Here is a 20,770-nt window from a genome sequence, read left to right as displayed (position 1 = left end):
CGCCGGGAGCGCGCGCGGGCGGGCGGCGGGAGCGCGCGCGGGGAGGGGGGAGCGGGGGGAGGGGGGGGGAGCGGCCGCGCAGCACCGCGGGCACCGGCCGTGCGGGCGGGCGTGCGCTGACCCGGATGTACCGGGGGGGCGGGGGGGCGGCCAGCAGCAGGTGAGTGCGCAGGCGCGCCGGGCCGGCCGGCGCATTGCGCGTGCGTTTGCTTCGACTCCCAGTGTCTCGGGCAGGGCCGGGAGAGCCAAAGAGAGGCGGGCGGGCGGGCGAGGCGGAGAGCGGGGCAGCCCCCTTAAAGGGGCCGCCATCTTCCCGCAGCCCCCGTGATTAACGCCACTCAAACGTGACCGATCGTTGCTTTAGCCGGTTGTGAGGGTTTGCTGGTTTTTTTTTTTGTTTGTTCGTTTTTTTAAGGGGCTTTAAATGTTTGTAGTTGGCAAAGCCAGGTTGGGAAGGGAGGTGAGGTGCTCCTCCTCTGCGAAAAGCGGGGCTGGAAGCCGTGCATGAAGGTCTGCCCAGGTGGATCGTGTTGTGAGATCAAAGTAAAAAGAAAAAAAAAAAAAAGTTCCGTCTTTCGGTAAGCGCTGCCAAAGCCCTGTCCCACTGCCCTCACGGCTCATCCTGCACTGTTCTCCATCCCTATCTCCCCGAAAACGCTAAAATATGCAAAAATGGGTTAAAAACCACATGGGGTTATGGGGGTGTTCTGCCTGGAGAAGAGGAGGCTCAGGGGAGACCTTATCGCTCTCTACTACTCCCTGAAAGGACAAGTGTCAGGATGAGAGGAAATGGCCTCAAGTTGCACCAGGGGAGGTTTAGATTGGATTTAGGGAAAAATTCTTCACAGAAGGGGTTGCCAAGCACTGGAACAAGCTGCCCAGGGAAGTGGTGGAATCACCACGCCTGGAATTGTTTAACAGATGAGCAGATGTGGCACTGAGGATCATGGTTTAGTGGTGGATTTGGCGGTAAGTTTACAGATGGGCTCAGGGATCTGAAAGGTCTTTTTGAACATACATGATTCTAAATTACTCTAACACAAAAACACATTAAGGACATTTCATGGACTTAAATGTTTTCCTCTCTGTGTATGCATCCCATTTATGAAGGTTTCACCTTTTCTTTGCCCATATCACAACCTGGATTTTGGTGTCTTTACACTGGGACAATGCAGACCCTGAACTGCTTCTACTTCTGCCATGGGTAAATTGCCAAAGCAGAGGGATGGCACAAATACCTTGTTGTGGGACTTGCTGTTTTAGTAAAACTACACATAGACGTACTGAGAAAGAAAAAATTCTTATTGTTTGTTTGTTTTTTCTTAAAGTAACCTGGAATCGAGACAATGCTTTTCAAAATTTTGCCGTGAAGTCTCACCTGATCTTCCTGGTGAGTTGTTCTGATGCCAAGGGAAGCTCACACTGTGTGAGGCTGCACTGGGAGCAGTTCAGAGACCGAGTGGGACAGCCAGGCAGTAGCATACAGATACTGCCAAGACAAAACTTGCAGCCTCAAAGAGTAAAGTATTATCAGTAGAGCAATAATCAGATGTGATTATTCAATCTGAAAGAGGCAATCCATCCACCTCAAAGTCTAACCACTTCTGCTACTTTTTTTTCAGAAGCCTGATAGCAGTTTGTTAACTACCAAATATTAATGAATGCCAGGTACCCCCCAACCCACTTTGAGAAAGAAAAAAAATTGAAAGTGTCTCTGAGATTGTATTATATGTCAGTGTATTTCTCTTTTTATCTTCATACTTACATATAGATTGCCTTAAACTGATAAACTTAGTTCCTCTTGTAACTTGTTAGGATTCAAGATATATGGATTTGCTGTACTAATAACTTTAAAGTATTCTAGCTAAAAGAGTATCCTGGGATGTAAAGGAAGCCATTTGTGAGTGTAGTTCAGCTGCAAAACCTGCTTGGTGAACTCAAAGGAAATCACCACACTTGAGTTTTGGGCCTTGGGGAACAGTCAGGCAAGAAAGATCAAGGCTGGTGCACCACATACCTGCCTGCTGCCTTCACCTAAGCAGGGAAAAGGGAGTATTCAGGCAAGCCCTGGAGTCTCTGAGAAGTTTGTACAGACTGGAGTAAACAGAAGAGATGTCCAAGAAGAAATGAAAGAAGATTTTCACAGAAGCACCTTGAGCAGAGTGACAGAAGTCCCAGTTCTGCTTGTGTGATTTGTGTAAGTGGCTGAACTTAGTGCTTGACGTGACTTTTCACTTCTGCTACAGAAAGAATTTTTTTGCAACGAGTGGATACAAATTTTGAGGTGTAGATCAATGCCCTCTCCTTCCTGAGATTATGGGAAGTCACTACCACATCCTCATCTTCTCTAAATCCCACTGACCTTTGAAAGTCCACGTGCCAGGCAGCAAGCAATTCAGGTCCCAGTGAATTGAATTGAAGGGAAGCAGAACTGAGCTCTGAATTAATGTTGGACTTGTTACCATGTGGGCTTAATAGAAAACCGGGGTCTTATCTTTCACGTTACAGAACTTTGTCCTGCTACACAGAGCTAAAGAAACCACATAACCAGCCTCAGAGATGGATGATTTTTGTTCCTTGTAACATTATAAACCACTCGGGGCTTGGTAGGGTGGGGTTAGATAAGGAAAATTTCCTACTGAAACCATGAGCAGGTTTATAATTATATTTACTCCTTGGGGCTCTCTAAAGTTGTATGATACCTTTGATTTTACCTTTGATTTTATTTTTTTCTTTATTCTACCAGGCAACTAGCAATAGGATAAGAGGACACAGTCTTAAGCTGCACCAGGAGAGGTTTAGGTTGGACATTAGGAAGAAGTTCTTCACAGAAAGGGTGATTGGGCATTGGAATTGGCTGCCCAGGGAGGTGGTGGAGTCACCATCCCTGGAGGTTTTTAAGAAAAGACTGGATGTGGCACTTAGTGCCATGGTCTAGTTGACATGGTGGTGTTGGATCACAGGTTGGACTCAATGATCTCAGAGGTCTTTTCCAACCTAAATGGTTCTGTGATTCCATGATTCTGTGATTTGGATCTCACATCTTGCAAAAGTGCAAGAATGCCCACACCCTGAGCATCACTGATGCTTTAACAGCAGCTGCACACTAAGACATCCACATCCCACATAATAATTGAAGCATAAAAAATTATTGAACACTGTGGAAAATGCTGCATGACTAAACAACCCAGTAATTTTCTATTGGTTCTGCCCTCACTTTTAATTTCTTAATTGCTTCTTCTGAATACAAAATTATTTTACCAGGCTATTACTGCAATAAATATTTTAAAAAAATCCACAACAAAATTAAAGATTATATTTGCCAACTAGTATCATAAAATAAAAGACTGGTAACAAAACATAACTGCTCCTATGCTGCTAAATACCTGAGGATTGTGTTGTTAGTAGGAATGTTGGTATGGCTGACTGGAAAGAAAAGAGGTCAGAGCGTTTTCATCAAGAAAAGATAAATAAGCTCCAAATATACAATTGGATGTATATGTATTGTTTATATGTGTGTACATGCCAGTGACAAAAGATGACTTTATTTTATAAATGGATGGCCAAATGCGTAAATAAAACCAAAGGAGCAAACCTGCCCTTAGGTGCTGTGCACTGTTTGGATACTTGGGCTGCTTTTCAGCCTAATGGTAGCCCAGGGGAGAGAGTCCAAAGGGAAAAGGAAGTCACAGCCACCCTCTGCCCTGTGCACTCAGCAGGACAATAGAGTGCTCTGGCCACTGACAGCAGCCTTGTTTGTCTTGGGGGGTTGGACACCAACAACTTTTCCATTACATGGATGAATATAGAAATAGAAAGTAAGCATCCTATTGCTAAAGATTATTCTTTTTTAAAAAAATGAAGAGATGAAATTTCTTTCAGAAAACATCAAGAATGGAAGAAAGGCAGCTTTGCAGAGCTCCTTTCTTACACCGCTGTGGTTCAAAGCACCTTTCAGTTTGGATAAAGCTAACATCAGGTTTTCCCACCTTCTCAAGAGCCCTGCCAGTAGACGAGAGAAGGCAGAAGCAGTCACATTCACACTGCAGAGTCCTTTAGGGCTTTCATTTTGGATAGTACAAATCCTCTGATATAAATGTCGCTTCTCAGGAATATAAACAGTTGCAACAAAACAGGAACAATCTACATAAATTTTGAAAAGCGCAGACAAAACAAAAAGCCAAGGTCAAATCACTGGATGCTCACAAGGATCCCTGAAGTGCTTCCAGATACTGTAATACCAAACAATTACAATGTTTTATACTTTCATGGAGACAGGCAAGTCCAATCTCAGAATGCCTTTCCCCCCTCAAAAAAAGGTCATTTTGATTTTTAGGTGGCAAGCGGGGAAACAGAGGAGTTCAGTCTTTTTACCCTGACAGACCTGGTGAAAAGCCTGTCTTCTCCGCTTGCTGTGCCCCAGTCTCTTCACATGACTAATTACATCAGTCATATCTCTTCTTCTGCCATTACAAAGTCTGAAATTATTTCCAAGATCACTCATCTGGTGATGTAGTGGCTCCCTACAAATGATTAGCACAGCCTCAGCTAACATATACAGCACACACTCAATCAATGAACACTTCTTTAAGTCAGATGACACGAGAGAGTTCAGTGTGGGACTGAGATCAAGAATAATGGGGATTGTACAATATAAAGCTCTTTTGTTTGCACATTTTGCTGCCTTTCCTCAAAAGTACAGTTTACCTGTACTAAACAGAGAAGCAAAAAGAGGAATAAAGAGAAAATGTAAGGTGTTAAGCCTGCACTGTAAGAAGACTGCAGACCAGTAAGCACAGGGGAAGATGGAAAGAGGAACTGTAGCTATTTTAATCATGTTTTATCTCTACTGGAAAATAGATGAATTAGAGTAGTAGACTGTTACAGAACAGAGCAGAACACAGTATTAGACACCAAGATCTTTAAGCTGCTTATAACAGTTTGTGAAATACAGAATTTCTTCAGTGTTCATTGCACGGACACCATTACACTGCCAAGTACTTTGAGTAGTTACAGTGGTGAACCTACACCAGTAGCAAACAGGCAAGAGAAGAGGCCTGCTAAGTAACTGAGATAACCCAGCCCTACCAAGTTTAGGAGCATGGCCACAGGCTGTGCTTCCAAATTTATGGCACTCAAGTGGAGGAAAAATCCAAGGTGCACCCATTCTTCTGCAGAAGTGGAAAAGCTACAATCACCTTTGCTCATATGAAAGGCACCTTTCTCCAGCAAAGCTCCTAAATGTCACTGGATTTATTCACTCTGGGTAGCAGTCAGTGACTTTAAGTAAAGGCTTCACCAGGTCACAGGAGGCTGTGAATCAGGGGTGATGTAGAGTGGCAGAGTTTCACTTGACCTCCCATTAGCCCCAGTCAAGCCAGTTTATTTAACAAAGTAAACCACCAGGACCACAGGAGGAAGTAAGCCATATATCTGAACTGGAACTTTCTCATAAACAAATTTTCTTTTTTTCTCTTCCCCACAAAATGTTTCAGATCAATCAGCAGCATTACAGTATTCCAGTTAATGGACAGAATCAATGTTTTAGAGAACAGGGAAGGCAATATCTAAGAGGGCTAGACTGTCTCATTACTCTCTAGAAGAGAACCCAGGGTTTTGTTTTGATTTGGTTTGGGGTTTTTTGACCAAACACAATTGTGATGCCCTGATGGAAACAAATATTCATTGATTCAGTAAGATTTCTGTCTACCTCAGGAGCATAAGACTGGTATTTTACTTTGATCACATCCTTTGTAGTGATGTAATCATTGTAGGGGTTTTGTTTATTGGTTGTTGTTTGATTTTTTGGGGGTTCCCCCCCCTCACCCCTCCAAAGTGCTTAATTCATTTCTTATTAGAAGCCTTCAGAATAACTTTTGGCTCATAGAGTGATTTTTGGGCTGTCTCTAGGTGTTACCAAGGGACATTGTGAAGAGACCATTTCACTTTGCCTCAGCTGTTCCTTTTGCTGGAGCTGTACTTAGTTTCCTCTTCACATCGCAGTGGAAGTTGCAATCTTCTGTTGGGGAAGTAGGTAACCTAACTAAAGCACCTCAGGGAAGGGCTCTGGAGACCATCAATCTTGGGGGACAATTTCAAAATTCAGTGAACAGGGACTTCACAAAATAACAGTGTTAGGTACTGCTGGGCAAGACTTAAGCAAGGACAAGCATCTCAGGCTGCATCCAATAGGATGTGTTCCTTGACCTCCAGTGACATGACCACAAGCTTGGGGTGCTCAGCACCCCACAGGACTGCAGTGTCACTGTTGCCACTGTTCTTCCCTTCCACCACTAATTTGCTTTGAAAGGACCTGGCTGTTTAGTCCCATCTGAAAAGTAAAATTCAAAACCTGAACTGGTTTTGCAACATTCACTTGAACTACTATAAACCAAATTTATCTTTGTGTGTGATCTAAGCGATATTGAGGACAAGGCTACTGAATAATGAGAGAAAAAAAGATTATGATTTTGTTATTAGCTCACCAACTTCATCTACCTCATTAAAATAACACTGTTATGATGCAGTCATCTGCTGTATCCCATTATACTGCTACCTTCATGCAATTTCATCAATATGCTCCAAAGAGCAGCAGACATTAAAATCATATTAGTGTACCCAATGTCTGAATGTAAAAAACTTTGAAGAAACCTTTTTCCCATCAGTACACACATTTTCTTGTAGGCTTTCCTGTGACCTCGTATGAAGTGGTTACTCTTTCTGTGGATGAGAAATTCCCAGTCATCCATCACCCTCATGGTAGGTGTGTTTGGGTTACAAAGTGAAGTCTTTGAGAGTGATTGTTTTAAGAAGCCTTGATAGAAATAGAGCCCTTACTGCTCACTGTCCAAGTGCAAGGAAGAGTTTGCTAGCAGAGGAAGTGGAAAGCCAGGACTTCCCCTGTGCTGTAATCTGTGAGGGACAGACTGGGTGCAGATGAAAGCTGCCATGAAACAAAGCGTTTAGACTGCGCTTAAACACTTCCTTTGCTGAGCAACTGTAACACTGCACACCAGACGTCTGTCTCTTCCTTTTTCCTGAGCATGAATATGGCACTTAGGGCTAAACTGAGCACCAAATACAGCTGTTTAATATTCAGTTAGCAAGAAAAGAGAGTAAAGCTGATATTGCACATTGCAATTGCTTAAACTTATTCTGAGTTTTCCCAATTGATTAAAAGATAATATTTTTTATGTCCAGCTGATAAACCCCACGCATGAGCTGGGAAACATTCTGTGCCTGTTTATAGCAATCTAGATACAGTCCCATCTGAGACATCTGGGTTCCTGGAGTCAGAGCTTAGGTGCCTATTAAGTTAATGATCAGACTAGAACAAGAAGCTTTTTCCCATGACCACGCCACCTCTGCAGGATTCCATCACAAACCAGCAGGATTTTTTAAATACAGGGTCATATTCTCCTGAATCTAAATAAGTCCCATCTCAGGCAGTGAATAAGCTAAAAAGTGGAAAGAACCAAAATAGTCTTCTCTTGTGAGGTATTAGGCTGTAGCCATTCTCCTTGTTCCAGGGCATACAGCCTGCACTGCTCTGGAAATCTGGTTTATGATGCTGGACACTCAGCAGCACGTGTATACTGCCAGGTCAACCTGCACATGTCATCTCTTGCCCAGCTGGCAAGATGTAAGAGAGAGACTGGAGGAGCTGCTAGCAAAGGCACTGGGAACATTGCAGGGAAGAGGAGAGGTGGAAATGGAGGAACCTGGAAATTTTGCATTGAGAAAGCTCCAGTGGGAAATGTAGGGCACACAAAACCCATATCAGGAGAAAATTACCATTCATTAGTTACGCTGTTCACAGGACTTTTTATGTTTCAATTATTTTTTCTCCTCTTCCAAGAAAGGACAAGTGGTACCTGCTTCTTCCTGCTCCCATTATGTTCCCATTCTTATTTTAATCTTAATTGTTTATCCATTGAATTTTACTTTAAAAGGCTGGTAAGGGCAGATATAGAGAATATAACATTTCTGTGGTTTGCTCAAAGAAGACCAGCTTAAACAGGGATGTGAGAGGGCCTGGGGAACCATGTGAAAGCAGGGAGCAGCGTAAGTGCACCGAGACATTCATAAGTGTGCTTGCTTCTAAATGGTTTTAATGGGGTCACTCCTGTCCTAAGGCACAATACGCTGCTGCTCGGATGACAGACTCTGCCCCTGAGCTTCTGAAAGGTTTTGCAGCTGAGTGTGACAAGCTTGGGTTTAGTGCAGAGGGGGCTGCACTCAGGACTTGAATGTGGCCAGATGGCGAAGGGGGCATGGGTCCCCAGTGGAAGACTGAAGGGCTACCAAGAAATAAGTAGAAGACCATGGTGCAGAAAAAAAAACTCATGTCATGCTGAGGCTTGGACAAAGGTTTCAGAAGAAATGGATGTTTTGGGAAAGGTTGCAATGGGGTGACATTACAACATAATGCCTGTCAGTGAGAAGGAATGGCTGCATGTTTATTCTACAATAAGCCTTAAATTTGTTCAATGAAGAACATTTTAAAACCTTCCTCATCCTCCACAAGTACAGCTATTCGCCCAATGACTCTGTTTTCTCTTTTCAATGCTATATTCTTCTGTTATTGCAGAGAAATAGAAAATATACTTTTAAATTAAGAAACTGTAATTAAGTAGGCAATAAACAACATGGGGTGATCCAAACATGTAGCAGTTTGGAACTCTCCTTGTTTATGGCCTTTCTTATGAAAACATTTGTTGAAGCCTGGTCTCTCTTCACTATAGTCCATCCCTGCCACAAGGTATCACAGGCAGCCCTGGGAGAATTTTGTTAGAATTAATCACTTATCAACTTCTTATAAAGGATTTATTTAATTCTGAAAGGTGCTAAGGGAAAAGCACGTACATACACATGTGCATCCAGAGCTTTAGGATAAAAGAATAAAAATATGGTCATATGAGTTTCTCTCAGGAAAAAGAATACAAGGCATTTACTAGTCAGTAAGGGGTTTTTTTGTTTGTTTGTTTTTGTTTGCTTTTAGTGATCTTTAAAAATGCTTAATACATTTCTTGTGAGCTGCCTGTTTCACTTTAACACAGAGTTAACCCTTGCAATTCATTAATTGATTTTACATTAAATGTTGCAATGAATTCAGTCTCATATTCTACACTTCTATCTCTGTTATAAAACAAAAGCTCTACTAGCTTTACTTGGCTCAAAACCAATACAGTGAACTACTCTTAATTATTAATAATCTGTTTCCCCTTCAATAAAACTTTTTGGACTTTTACTACAGTAGGACAATATATTTGTTTGGTGTGTGGGGTTCAGAGCAATACAGCGCACTCTCTCTGGGAAAGAATCCAAAAATAACTATCTACTTGATATCAACCCAAGGGATTTCCTAAGGGAATGGGAGTATCATTTCAGGGCAGATCATCAGTGGTTTAGGGGAATTAGACAAATTCATGTCTGGGGAACAGATGCCTCAGGGTTAGTAAATGTGTGAGAGAACCTTTCCCCCTAGGTCACCAGTTCAAGTCCATCCAGCACAGCAGTGACTGGAAGCTATTAAACATCTAATGAACTTCTGGGGCCTCCTGAAACAGGGAGTGAGATTCCTAACAGACACTTGCTTACATCTTGGAGCCGCTCCTACCCAAACTTGCAGTCTCAACAGCAATACATAGAAACAGAAACTGGAATAAGCATGGTGGAGTGAAGAACACATCTGCAAAATGCAGTAAGCAGGCTTCTGGGCTGGCAATCCAGCTTTAGATTTACCGCTGGCACTTTCCTATTCTTTCAAAGAAAGAAAATGATATATTGCAAAGCACCGTGTTACATAACCTTTCTTCACAACCTCCATCGAAGGGCCCAGAAACCTTACAAACCCACATTTACAATGTCTCAGACCTTGGGGAAGATAAAAGAGTAAAGAAGGATTTGATTTCATGCTTGGAGGACAGTTCTAGGGGTCCTGGGACTCCCAAACAGCTGCATGCTGCACATCCAGCTTTGGTGCAAGTCTGCTAGGAGAAAAGAGGGACAAATGCTGAGCATTACAACCACAAACCACAGCTGTTGATGGGAATTGGCAGGAGACCAGGGAATGCTGGGAAGCATAGATGGCCTGCAGCAGAAGGTAGGGCTGAGGAGGGCTCTCTGACACTTGAAGCTTTTTTTATTCATCTTCTGGTGCTTTTCCATCCTGGCATCTGGTTTCCGTGATAGCGCAAGGGAGGGACGGCATGGTGCAATTTTATGGTATGTTCTCCTAGGTTATGTTGGCACCTCCTCGGGTAAACATGTCTCAGCACAGGCTCAGGTTCACCGTGCCCCTGGGTTCAGATTATTTGCAGTGCTTTATTTTGCTGATAGCTCGGCCCAGTTGCCTCTGTTTTTCATTTGAGGAGGAGGGGGTCGAGACTTGCCAACTGTCCTCCTACTCCCTCAGGACAGAGCCATGCCGAGGGGCAGAGACAAGCTGTGGCACAGCCCTGTCCCTCAGCAGAGCTGCCACCAGAAGGGCATGTGATGGGGCTCGTAGGTCTGTGGTCCAGTGCAGGAACTGGTGAAGCTGGAGCTTTGTGCTACAAGACCTTGGATGTACCCTGGTGCTCTCATTTCCTCATGCCCTTTTGAGTGGAAGCTCTTCAGGGCTCTCTTTATCCACTCATATGGTACACGACTAAACTGTGCCCAAATTCTGCCATAGGCTTCTGAATAGTGCAGTAGTATAAATTACAAAGAGCAGGCAAGTTTTAATGGCTGAAAAATGAGGAGAGAGAAAAAAGAGGAAAGGTTTTCTGTAATGGGATCCGCTGCTCATCCGCTTTTGTTACTCGCATGTGCAAATCTTGCTATTCTGGTCCATTATATTCAACAATCTTATACTCAGAGGCAGGTGAAATGTCATACCTCGGGGTAAATTTTCTCTGCAGTAGGCAGAGAATTTGTCCTTTAAACACCCTTAGTACTAATGAGACATTGATCCAGCAATTTAAAATCCAAGAGATACAGATGTCTCATGTGGGACCATTTTCAAATGTGTTGACATTTTGATTCACAAAATGAGACACTTTTAGAAACAAATGCAAATTCATTTCATTCTAGATTTGAGGTCAGCTGGATACTGGAAGAGCAATGTGCAATGAATGTTTAGTATGCTCATCAACTATCTTTTAATCTCTGTACACTCAAGGGATAAAAGTGACATCAGAGAGAGGAAGGACAATTTCTAGTTTTCTGTATTAACTAGTACATCCTCTTATGGGTCTGGAACCTAAATTCACCTATTGCACTTGCAATAATAGTGTCTAGGGCAAAAGGAGGCTTTAGGATAAGGAACAGAGTTTCAGTAACCTCTGAAAATATGTCTTTTGCACTATCGAATATGCTTCCATCTCTGAAAAGCTCTGATTCTGCTGAGCTCCACCTGGGGGAGTTGTCAGTGTTTTACTCATGTCAGTGAAATTCATGGTAGGACTGGAGCTCAACAGTGCAAGAAACAAAACAAAACAAAAAACACACCAAGGGAGGGTTGCTTAATTTGTTCCCAGGTCAATGCTCTGGCCACTCTTCCAGCTCAGAAATTATTCAGCACACTATGAGAAAGATGATCTAAACAAACATTTAGAACACATCCACAGCTGCCTGACAGATAATGAGTTCCTCGTAGGTCAAGCCTTAGTGAAATCCAGCAAAGCCTGAGTGTTGGTCTGAGCTCTATCCTGCAGAAGAGGGTAAGGCAGATATGGAGCAACTTTGGGGATGGATCACTTGGCAAGTTGCTGGGTCTCAGCTGGGTGTGAACTACCAGCACCTGCCCTTGGACCAAGGCCTGGGGGTCACTGCCATGGTTGCAGACAGGGCACTGGAGGCAGAAACATGGCTCACCTGCCTCCCGTCCCCCTGTACTTGAGCATCTCCCAACAGAGGGGACTGGCAGGCAGGGCCTGCAGAGGCTGGCTCTGGTTTCCCCCAGCAGCAAGGACACCTCTGACTGCCTCTCAAAGTCTCCTAGCAGCAGGGCTGATGAGAGGCTGGGGCATGCTGGACACATGGGTAGTAATGCGGAAGGGGTGTGTGCTATTACTTCACAGGGGGAATTCACAGGAAGCCCATGTCTCCTCTTGAGTGGACATGAGCATTCCCTGTTGCAGACACCCCAGCTGGTGAATGTCACATGACAGGGGGAGCATGAGGACTCGGATCATCTCATGCATGAGGAACTAGGGGAGAAGAAAAAACACAGGGCAAGTTCCTTGCCAAATCCCCCTGCAGAGCAGCCTCTGCCCTTCCTCTTCCTCAGTAGGGCTGGTGCAGAAGGGGTTACATTTCTGGGAGCTGCTGCCCAGGGGAAGTTACACCAATTTGGTGCTGACTGAGAACACAACTTCCCTCGAAGACACATGTATGAGAGTGCCCAACAGAGTTAAGAGGAAAAGCCCAAATGCTGTGCAGTATACAAATGACTGTATCCAGCTCTATGAAAACAACTGCCCAGGAACAACTCTGTGCAGCATTGGGCAAAGTGCTGATAAGCCACGATCTTTCTGGTGGCCTTGAATCAGATGGACCTCTCCAAGTGCTCTGGAAAGTGCTCTGGCCTGCCAGTTGGATCAGCAAGCACACAGGGTTATCAGGATCAGTCCTTTTCTACATGCTCACTCAAGCACAGTATTCTCCTTCTGGGCCCCTGCTCTCCTCTCTTGCTTCCTCAAACTGATTGACACGCTGCAGGAGTCTGCAGGGGGATGAATTTACTGGTCCTGTACCAGCTACATGATCTCTTGTAAGCCCCGTGCAAAGGCACGAGAGAGGGAAGAGTCACCACTCAGGTGGTGTTTTCTCACAGAACAAGAGTTCTGAGTGCATCCACTGACTGCTTCTCACAACAGGTAGTTCATTTTTTAAGAAAAAGATGACAGACCAAACAGAACCTCAACAACTTTAAAAGACCATTTTTTTTGTATGAACAGCAGCTAAAGGTCCCGGGTACATTCATACCTCAATACATAAATGTATTGTAGAGATGTTGTGAATCATGTTATGTCCAGGCACACAATGGGGCAGCAGGCCTGGAACAGGTACAAGTGGATCTAAAGCAAGTTTTGCTCCTAAATGCAGTTATAGTAATACCAGTAACCAGGATATATCAGCTGTGGATTCTGAGCACAAGAAGTCCTAGTATAAGATTTGCAACTTTGAGCCACTCCTAAAAGCATCTCCTTTCAAGGCAGTAATCCTGGAAAAGAAACTTGGTTCCAGCCCTTACATAGAGATGGGAGTGGCTTCTTCATTCTCGTTTGATGGATTGCTGTAGGCCATTGCCAGTGGATATCTGTGATACTCAGAGAGCACTAACATGAGAACACTAACATACAGTAAATATTTCTTAATATTTCTCAACGTAAGCAAGATGCCAGACAGACCCACTAATGCACAGAAGATTGTATTTGGTCTTCAGCAAGTCCTTCAGCCGGAGTTAGGATTCACAGGCAGGAGCATCTGCCCTGCTCTGTTCTGGAACTGCCAGAACAGTCTTGGGAATAAGGCTCCTATTTTTTCCCTTTGAGTTTTGTTGACTGGTCCAGACCCACCACCATGACAACCCAAATCGTCCCTGGAGTTTGCAGACCACAGAGATACTCCCATTGACACTACCTTGTGTCTCTGTGTCTCTGGTGAAACACTGAGTTGGAGGGAACATAAATCATCCATCGTGTAACTCTGTCCTGATGGCAGCAGCTGTCCACTTCCAGGAGCACGCTGCTGGATGAGGCCCACAGAGACAGGCTCCAGTTGTCCCTCCATAGGGCAGTGCAGAAGAGATGAGACCCAGGGAAATAAGCCACCTCCAGGTTCTCTGTGGGCTGCTGTGGTCCTCCAGAGAACAACCACCCGGCCATTCCCATTTTGGGGTGATCCCTGCCCCTTGCCTGAAACAGCCCAGGCACTTCACAAGCTTCCAGTGCAATCTGCCGGAGGCTTCTGGGCAGCAACATGCGTGATGCAGTCCAGCTCTCGCTGCTCCGGTGGGAGGATGCTGTGAGGAGCGTGAATCCAGCCCTGCCACCCAGGATGAAGCTCTGCAGCCACTGCTGGCTGCTGACAGCCAAACCAAAGCCCTCTCTTGCACTATTTTACTGGAGGGAGGTCATCAGTTTAACAGCACTGGAGCAACGCCAGTCCTTTGAGTAAACTTTTCAAAGCTTCACTAAGGCATTGTTTAATTTTGATTTCCAAGTGACCTCCAATTCCTCTGGATATGCTAGGGGTGGAAGAACATTCACTCCCAGGAGTTCAACTCTGGCAGTGGGCACAGGGCCTAGCAAGGCAGTTCCCAGGGAAAGGGGGAGAGAGGTGAAGGCTCTTGTTGTTCTCCCCTCCCTCAAGCACATCGCCCCCACCCCCAAATAGGAGCAGCCATGTATCACCTCCACCAGCAGAGCCAAATAACTCAACCATCCCTCCTGCAACTCCCTTCCCCAGCAACTCAAGATCCCTTTTTCATATCATTTTCCCTTCTGCCAGCAAATTTCCACTGTTTCCCACCCAGTATATTGCACATTTTAACTTGCACCAATAAACCTGTTTGCATAGGTCATGCTGCAAATGAAAACAACAGCAGGACATAAAATGAAAAATAGTCTGCAAAGAACCAAACCACCCGAGAGTTATTCTAGTGAGGTGAATAATTCAGTGACTGGTTTTTACTGCAGCCCCGTTAACAGCAACACAATTACAGTGGAGGAAAATAAACCACAGCTGGGGAGAGGAAACAAGTGTCTTGGGGGCTCCTATCTCACCGAGGAAACAGTGGGTGGATCCGGTCCCCAGCGTGGGACTCAGGCCACATCCAGGGCTCTGACAGCAAGTGACCTTAGCACGATGCTTCCAAAGCTGCATTCACAGCAGCTGAGCAAAGAAATTAAAGGAGTGTGGTAAAAAATGCTCTGGCTGTTGCTAGCACTTCACAGTGCTGAAAGTAGCACTGGTATTGGCACAAGGTTAGTGGCATCTGCACAGCTCTCTGCTAACTGCTGACTGAGCCCTTCAGGGAAGCGAAGCTGCAAGGACAGGAGTGGGACAAGGCGAGGGAAGTGTGAGCTGCAAACCTCTACTTGTCTTGCTCAGTATCAGATGAATGTTAATTCTCTGCTGGTTTGTACAGCCACAGACATGCCTGTTCCTACTAATTTTAGCTCTTGCCTAATTTAAAACTACAGACATGCTATTTTCATGGTGGGCTTTTTTTTCCTCTTTTTAACAGGTTGTAGGCTGCCAGATGCACTCCGTGTGGTTAAGAAATTGGTGCTGTCCAAAGGGAGGTGAGAAACCTTTTTGTTAAAAATAAGAACAAAATTGCACATTCAAACTTGGAACTACTAAGCTCCAAGAGCAAGTCTTGGTGGCAGAGCAGCCTGCCTGTGCTGGGCTGAGGGAGGGAGCAGAGCCTCAGCTGCCTTGTGGTCTGGAGACGCACCTTCCTCAATCCTCAGACGTCCCATCCCTGCCATCTCTCAGCTGTGCACACACAGAGGATGTGCTGTGCTCCATCATGAGCACAAATAAAACCATCTGCCCTCTCTACCTTCACTCTGTCCACCCATACACCCACCTTGCTTACAAGCCCTTGCTTCTCCTGCTCCAAACTACACCTGCACTCAGACCCCTTCTCCCTGCCCCCGTGCCTTTCCTCCCACACGTGCAAGCACCTTCTCCTGCCTCTGCTCCTCCTCTGGCACATGAATCTGCCCCCCATGTCCTGAAAAGGTGAACAGTACATGAAGTGCTGAGCCTGCCCGCAGCGGGAGGCAACCCTGTGCTAGAAACGGGTGTGAAAAAGTGGTGAAGTGAGGAAACGTTTGTGAGAGGAAGTGAGTGGGTGGAGGGAAAAGCCTGGAGTGAACAAAAAATCAACAAATAACACATTGAAACTTGAGCTCTGAGTGCCCAGGGTGGATAAAAGGAACTGAAATACAAAAAAAGAACACAGAAATTACTATGGGAATGCAAGTATTCTATGGTAACATACACCAAATGTATGCTAGGGAACAAAGTACTGAAAACAAAGAGGAGGCTCAAAATGAAAAGTCTTGAGAGCAAATGCCTGAACAGCAGCACAGGTAGCTCCCATGAGGGTGAGCAGGGAAGGCATCAGACCATGCATATGCATCTTACTGATCTAGGTTACTAAATCTCAAAATCCAAGTGGACTGAAGGTGTCTCACTAAACACAGACACAGATTTTAGCAGTTATTAATAGACTTCATGCCCCTGCACATTTTAATTTAGTACTTTCAAGTAAAGTACTTTAAAGATAATATTAAAAAAAAATTAAAAAGGAAGTCTTATTTCTAGAACAATCAAAATGGAAGCCCAGCTCTACTGTTGTTTCTCATAGAGCAGTAGTTCCTCAGTTACGTTTTCTCCCTGACAGATGTAGCAGTGCATAGACTTAGGAATACAATTCCAAGCTTTTCAGACTATTACTTGTGTATTCCTGACCTGTAAACTTTTCCTTCCCTCTCTAGCCTTGCAGAGCAAGATTGGTGGTGCTATAAGTTTCAGTAACATACCACAGAAGATCTTTGTTTTTCTCCTTAAAGGACAACAAACTTGACTCAAGGGGCTGTACCAGAAACCAGCCAGTTTTGACCTCTGAGAATCAGCCCATGCAACCTCAGCTACCACTAGTGAGAAATTATTCAGACAAGTCACTCCTCTAACCACTCACCCAGTGAGTGGGTTGCATCCAAGTTGCTGCCATGGTCATGGGGAATGAGCAATGAACAGGTAACAGCTATTATGGTGTGCACAGAAAAAACTGTCCAGTTTTCATTGCATCTCATTTTCCTTCCCACACGTTTCAAACCAGCCTGTTCCATAGGGATTGCCTGCAGAAGAGGAGGTTCACTTCCACACATAGGAAGACTGCCTATACCACTTTCATTTTAAGAGGATAAAAAAGTGATCTGAGAGTTGTCTGTATATTATTCCCCAAATTTGTCAGTGGAGGAGCCCAAACATGCACACTCGGCATGACACTGCTCCCTCTGGGGCTACGGCAAGTGAGCGCTCTTGGAAAGCCGGCAGTGCATCCGTGCCACGGGTTACAGTGATCACTACTGACAGGTTCTTCATGGTATCACAACAAATTAGGTCACAGATTAGATTTTCATAGCACAGATTACAACTTGTGTCTATATCTTTTGTTAAATAGAGAGGGTTGTGGCCAGGAGGTTTGACCTCGAGATTGGGAACAAGGCAGATGTGGGGGGCGGGGGAGGCCCTATTTCTGGCTGAGACAAAGAATATCTTAGTGAAACTCAGATAAAATGCCTAGTTTTCTGCTGTCATCAGAAGATTTGATATTTTTCCTTTTCTATACAGCAAGCCTTTGAGAAATAATGAGTTTATCCACTAGATATCCTGGAGTAGATCTTACAGCATTGTTGCAAAAGAGATAGTAAAACCAGCATTTTATACAAACTGCATTTTTGATGATAGAAAAGCAGCTTGCACCTTGTGAAAAACTGCTGGGAATGAAAACCAAAGCTACCTATTAGACTTATCCCACTTATTGCCATAAGGTCACGTGTACACTCAGTTTGAGCATCTCTGGTTTAGGAAGATCTTAAGGGAATAAATTCATATGTGCAGTGTTCAAAAACCAACCAAGAAAAAAAAGAAAAAAAAACACTGGGTGGAAGAGTTTTAAAATATACCCAGCAAGGACAGTAATAGAACTCAGGCACCAAAAAAAATCCGAGCTATATCAAGCTCCACACAGAGCAGCACAGAACAAAGGTTTCCAACAGCTGAGTAACTGCAGACACCGTGCAAAGTGCTTCCTACCCACTGTGAGATACAGCCCGGCTGCAGATTTGAAATCCTGCTCCAGCAGCTGGGTTCCAGCAGACTGCCAGGGCTGAGCTCTGCTCCCAGCCACCTCCTCCCTTGGAGCTGAGCTGCTGGAGAGGAGAGAAGGCACCTGGAAGCCAGTGAGCTGGATTCAGCTCCCAGTGGAAACATGCAGGTCTGTGTGGGGGCAGCGATTCAGCTGATAAGCAAGCCCACAGCCATGGTAGGCACTGAAGGAAAACCTAACCCAGGCAGTTTATGGGGAGAGGTCTTGGACTGAGCTAACTCGGAGACAAGCCTTTCTAAGTCAGGGTTGAGAAAGCACTGCGGGAATGACTTTCAGCTTACAGAAACAGTCCTGAGACCCACGAAGGGATCACATCTGTACTTGAGCAGCCTGGAGACCCACACTGGGTCTCTACTGAGCCTCTAGAGCATGTACTTAGTCAATTAGGGCAGTTCTGCTTATACCTGCTGGCAAACCAACCTGTAGTCTCTAGTCAAGCTCTCAAGGCTGTCGGCAGGCAGAGGACACAGCCTCTCTTCCTGTTCCCAGGGCAGCAAGAGGAGCACATGATGCTGTGCCTGTTCCCTATCTGCAAGTTTAGACACGCTGGTGCTCAGTGACCTCCACTCTGCCTCACAGCAAGCCAGCCAGCCCCATCTCCAGGTGCCAGCACTGCTGGCCTGAGTCACTGTGGCTGTGCCTCCAGCTCTGAAAGGATCTCACACGTCACTTCAGCAGTTTTTCACAGGAAATATGCTTTTACTTTCAAAATACTCTGCCTTGTTCTCCACCAGCAAGCACAGGAAGTATCTCAAACACCAGTCTTTATTTTTGTTAGCCACAATTTATCCTCTGATACCTTTGAGTACTAAGAAATAGCAGTTGCGAGTGGCTGTGCCCTCCCACACTGAGAGGTGGAATTGAGCTTTTAACTACCTCCAGCGCATCAGCTTCTCCCTTCTCCACTGCCCTTGCTGGACATACTCATATTTAGAGGCACAGAACGAGGCCTAATAATTTTTTCCTCAAGCCTGAGCTGTGCCTTGCAGATTATTGAAAATCCATTGCACGTGCACCTTGCTGAGCAGTCTGAACTATCGATCTCAGTCAGAGAAATGGATGCTCTGGACTTTATTGGAATTGTCTTTAAAAGTCCTGTTGGCATGACTGTTCCTGCTGGATGCTGAGTGCTTCCTAGTCTCCCTGCAGAGCACTGCCTCAGACCTGCTCAGAAACTCCTTCATGCCAGGGGGGCTCCTCCTGCTGAGCCGTGGAGGGAACCACATCACTGATCCTGGGAGAAGCAAGTGGTGGCAACTGTCCGAGAACAGAATGACAAGGCCTCTGGTCCGAGCAGTGCTCAAAGCAGCAGGTAGGGACTGCTGCCTGCAACAGCAGCTGGAGAGCATCCCACTGCCTGGATAGGCACCAGCTCCCAGTCCTTGCTGAGCAGGAGCACAGGAGGAGCCATGCAGCGAAGTGCTGCCTCTCGCTAAGGCAAGATGACCCTGAGCAGCTCTTCCATGCAGCATGAAGCACCAAAATGACCTGGAGTGCCTGTGTGTACCCAGGAGGGTCCCTCAGAGTGAACATTCCCCACTCTCCCTGCAGCATCAGTTCTGGCCTCCTTGACATAGAACAGGCAGCAGCCATTGCCAGGCTTGATTTCAGTCAAGCACTGAAACAAAGAGGATATTGCACTTCCACCAAAATCCCACATCTCTTCAAAGCACTTCTCAGTTTGAGGTGCAGATGTGGGGTTTTCTTTGTTTGAATGAAAAAAGGGCCTTTCTACTCTTTTAATCGCACACCCAACAAAACACTGAATAAACATACTCGTCAAGACTTTTGGGGTCATGTGTATTAGGGATAACAGTTCATTTTTAAATGGCACAAGGGTAACTCTGCTCTAAACCATACAGCCAGGTAATCTTTACGGTTTAGGGGCTGCTCTCTCTTATTTCCTCTGTTTCACCACTAACCCTTTTGAAACGCTATGGCTTGCTCAAGAGAGGGGTAATTTTCACACACAGTCATGATCTCAACCACACCACCATCCCTGCCCAGACGAGGAAGTACCACATGCCCAAAGCAGAAGTGATCGCCTCCTCACCAGCCAGACCAGCGCTTTTCTGGCTGCTGGGCTGAACTTCGGGGTACAAGATTTGCATGAACGACGACGACTGTTAAGTTTCCAGCCTGGTACCTGTCTGAGCATCAGACGGCAGCACAAGAAGCCTCCAGCCAAAGATGGTCACTGCTGCTCCCAGCCCAGACGGCCATGAGCAGCACGCCTTGTTCACAGAACCAAACCGTGGTTTCCTCTTGAGGCCAACCAGCCCAGGGCGCTGCTATTCGGCGTCAACCCGGCAGTGGCTGAAGATGGTGCGGGTGAATGCCACACCGCTGGCACAGAGGACCCTCCCGCCCCTGGCCTGTCACCCCCTCGCAGACACGAGCAGATTCCCCCCCGGCCGCTGCTGACCCGGGCGGCCTCACAGTCCCGGTGCACCGAGGGAAGCAGAGCCCGGCCAGGGCTCCCTTCGGCCGCCCTTGTGCCGCCGCGGCTCTGCCCGCGGCCCCACAGACCTCTCGGCCCCATGGAAGGCGGCGGGAAGGCGCTGTCCGGGAATTCTGAGCATCCTCCGCTGGCCCCGCCGATCCGCGCCCTCCGGCCGGGGAACAGCGGGGCGGGGGCTCCCCGGGTCCTCCCCACCCCGCGGCTCCCCACGGGTGCCCACCCCACGGCTCCGCTCAGGCTCCTCCCGGCTCCCTCGGGCGATCCCCATCTCCCTGTCGCTCCCTCCCCGCTCCACCCGCCCGCGGGTCGCGGGCAGCCCCTACCTGGGCACGGGGCGAAGCCTCGTCCCTCCGGCTGTCGGCGGCGTCACGGCCGCAGGTTGTGGCTGCGGGCGGCGGTGCCGCATCGAT

At 46.1% G+C, this 20,770-nt stretch overlaps 1 protein-coding gene across 1 annotated transcript in view; it reads right to left on the bottom strand.

Moving 5' to 3' along the window:
• The window catches only part of FAM49B (family with sequence similarity 49 member B), a 97,344-nt gene extending 76,574 nt beyond the window's left edge, over positions 1–20,770 (bottom strand). The window contains exon 1 of the mRNA XM_027645555.1: positions 20,684–20,770. The gene's annotated coding sequence lies outside the window, so the exon portion shown is untranslated. The remainder of the gene's footprint in view (positions 1–20,683) is intronic.

This window comes from Corapipo altera, unplaced genomic scaffold (genome assembly GCF_003945725.1).
Source record: "Corapipo altera isolate COAL_440 unplaced genomic scaffold, ASM394572v1 51, whole genome shotgun sequence".
NCBI classification, from domain to species: domain Eukaryota; kingdom Metazoa; phylum Chordata; class Aves; order Passeriformes; family Pipridae; genus Corapipo; species Corapipo altera.
This window is presented reverse-complemented; position numbering and strand designations above follow the sequence as displayed.